The 3,425-nt window shown below is 44.9% G+C and overlaps 1 non-coding gene across 1 annotated transcript; it reads left to right on the top strand.

Moving 5' to 3' along the window:
• Nucleotides 1–297: 297 nt before the first annotated feature.
• LOC131013702 (small nucleolar RNA R71) lies at nucleotides 298–404 on the top strand. Its single transcript, XR_009097790.1, has one exon. It is a non-coding gene; the product is annotated as a small nucleolar RNA R71 (small nucleolar RNA).
• The last annotated feature ends 3,021 nt before the right edge of the window (nucleotides 405–3,425 follow it).

The raw sequence follows: 3,425 nt of genomic DNA, 5'->3' as shown, positions 1-3,425 counted from the left end.
TGTTCTTCAACCACGGGCTCTACCCTTGATATTGACATAGCATCAATCTTGTTATTCATGGCGGTCAATTGAGCTGTCAAAAGAGCTATCGGATCTGAGCTTGTTGTAGCCGCCACCTTCTTCAAAATAGTCCTCTCCCCCGGAAATTGGTAGCTATTGGCGGCCAAGTTCTCTATGATGTGGGTGGCCTCCTCGTGGCTCTTCTCCAACAATGCTCCATTGGCCGATGCATTCATGTCTCTTTGAATCTCACCACTACACCCAGTATAGAATGAGCAAATAATGGTGTTTTGATCCAAACCATGGTTGGGACACTTCCTTATCATCTCTTTGAATCTCTCCCAAGCTTCATAGAAGGTCTCTCCATCGAATTGATGAAATTGGACAATGTCCTTCTTCATCTTCATTGTCTTACTTGGAGGGAAGAACTTGATAAGGAACCTTTGAGCCATTTTCTCCCATGTAGTGATGGAACCAATCTCTAAAGATTGATACCATGTCTTGGCCATGCCCCTTAGTGAGAAGGGAAAGAGTCGGAGTCGAATGGCATCCTCCGGAACTCCATTTATCTTGATAGTATCGCATATCTCCAAGAAATTGCCGAGATGTCCATTCGGGTCATCTTGAGAAAGACCGGCGAATTGATTTTGTTGCACCATGTTGATGAGGGCCGGCTTGAGCTCAAAATTATTGGCATTGATTCTCGGGGCATGCACTCCCACTTGTTGGACCACGGGTTGGAACATATTGCTAATAGGTGGTGGTGGTGGTGCATTCCTTTGAGCCTCTTGCTCATTGATTTGCCCTTGCATGTCCTCCAATTGCCTTTGGAGTTGACGGATTAAATCGAAATTTTCCGCCATAGCTTCCTCCAACTCTCTATCTCTTCTTGTTCTTGCTTTGTTGTGTCGGCAAAAAGCTTCAACCTCAAGGTCTATAGGTATAAGAGGTGCACCTTTAGACCTTGTATTCATACACTACCTATCAACCAACAAGAACAAAGAGTCAAATCACAATCTTAAAATAGAAAACAAAAATTAAAGCAAGTAAAATGTCTAAAGTAGTTAAGCACAATGAAGCAAAATATCACAAGCAAAGAAACTAAACTAATCCCCGGCAACGGCGCCAAAAACTTGTTCGCTAATATTTTCACCACGCCGCAAGTATACGGGTAGTTGTAATATATGGAAGCAAGGTCGTATCCCACAAGGATTAGTAGTTCAATCTAGTGATTATCATAATTCATTATGCTAGAGCTATTTAGACTAAACAAGGAGGTGAGTGGTTTGATTAACTAACAAATTCAAAGACAAAATAAGAACAATCAAACAAAGTGGATTAATTAAGTGATGAAGGTGGTTTAGGGATTAGGCATCGATGGATTAGCAATGGACTTCAAATTAGCTCAATATTAGTCTTGATATTCCTATTTATCTAGAGTGATCTCCCCACTAGTTCTAGCCCCCTCCCGGACGACTAAAACGGTAGATTACGGGTCATAGTTCCGTCCCCGGTCAACTTCTAACCTATAACTCCCAAAAGCACAAAGGATCGGTAAACTCTCACCCAACTCTCAACCTCCCGGTATATTGAGTCAATATGTTTCAAGCTCCTAATCTATTATGATTATCCTCTCCCGATTCAAATCACAAATGAGAAATGCATAGAAAGTGGCCAACAATCCATACAAGAAAGAATACTAGGGCTTGCAAAGATAATGACAAGGAAGTAATCAAGACATATATTAAGCATAATAATCAATCTATTACATCATCCATGAGCCTAATCCCCAAACTAATGGGGGATTTTATCCAAACATGTTCACAAACAACAAACCAAAATCAAAGAAATACATAAATGAAAGAGAGAGTAAGAAGTGACAAATCCTATTAATGAGCTTTCTTCAATCTTCTCTCCTCTTCAATGCCTTCAATCTTGGTAAAAAGATGTGGTAATGGAGGCTAGGGTTTGGTGTGAATGAATTGGGGAAGATGGAAATGGGTGAGTATGAGGTTGGGGAAGATGAATAATGTGAGGAAAAGGGGGAGAAAGGGGTTTAAGGGCTGAAAAACGCGACTCCGCTCTTTTCCCGCGGTCATGGCCCGCGCCCGTGGTGCTCAAACGTGGGCAAAACTCAGGGAACCCGCGGTCCCGCCCCGCGGCCGCGGGTGGTGACCGCGGTACACCCCTGGAATTGGGAACAGCTGACCCGCGGTCCCACCCCGCGGCCGCGGGTGGTGACCGCGGGGTACTGGGCGTTTTGCACAGTCCGCTCGTTTTGCTCCGTTCTCCCTCGTCCGGACTCGGATTTGGTCGCCGTTTGCGCTCACGGATTCCTCTCGAGACGTACTTCAATCTCATATCTTCAAAATGCTCCAATTAATCCTTTATTTTTCCTGAAATTACTCCAAAACTACACCAAGATATCAAATCTTCATAAAACTAAATATTCGGGCACAAACAAGCATTCACAAGCAAAACATGAAGGGAAATGACAACAAAACATGTGGAATTGAGGTATGAAAACCATGTTTGTCAGTTTCCCGAACCTCCGGTCCGTCTCACTTCGTGCTCAGGCACTTGACTCTTCGTCTTCTTCTTCTGTTCTTTAGATCTTCAACTTCTCCTTCCTTCTTCTGCAATCTGCACAAAAGAGAAATAAAGGAGTAAACAGAGACAAGGATCTAAATGAAAGGAAGAGAGAAGTTAGGGTTTCAGTCGAGGGAAAAGGTGTCCTCGGGACACAGGGGGCTCAGATTTTCCCCCTTTAAACTCAGCAACCCTTCCGGCAGCTGAATGATCAACGGCGAGGTATGGACGATGGAGCAGCTTCACAGATCTCAACAGAGCCACCAGCAGGAGCCAAGGTCAGAACTCCGGCAGCTCAGATCTTCTCAGGTAACCACCAAACAGGGCTCCGATGGTCTGGAAAGCCCGGTGATACCACCACCCACGCAGGGAATCCCGTATTATCCAATGAGTAAACACACTTGAAAGGAATAGCAGAGCCCTTCACTTTCTGATAATACGTTATCCCCAGCGTATGATAGAGTATCAAAGATATAAGGGGGGGAGGGAGGAGCTGGACAGCAGTAAGGAGTAGGGAGCAGTAATGGTGATGGAGGAACCGAGGAGATGGGCGGTGGAACGGCGGAGGAGATGGAGAGTCAGGGAGAGAGAGGGATGAGAGGATTAGGGCTTGGGAGCGGCGCTGAGTGAAATGAGAGAGAGAGTGAAGCGGGGAGTGATATATCCGGGGTGTGAGTGGGCTAGGGTTAGGTAATGGGCTGGGATGAGAGATTGGGCTCGGTTCTGGGCCCTGAAGTTGGCCCAGACCCAAAAAGAAAAAAGAAAGGGAGAAGGAATGAGAAATGAGCCAACCTCACAATGATGATATATAACTTGTTAACTTTATGGTTTGATAT

The sequence above is a fragment of the Salvia miltiorrhiza genome, chromosome 2 (genome assembly GCF_028751815.1).
Source record: "Salvia miltiorrhiza cultivar Shanhuang (shh) chromosome 2, IMPLAD_Smil_shh, whole genome shotgun sequence".
Taxonomy (NCBI): domain Eukaryota; kingdom Viridiplantae; phylum Streptophyta; class Magnoliopsida; order Lamiales; family Lamiaceae; genus Salvia; species Salvia miltiorrhiza.
The sequence above is the reverse complement of the archived record's forward strand: the minus strand, read 5'-3'. Positions and strand labels throughout refer to the sequence as shown.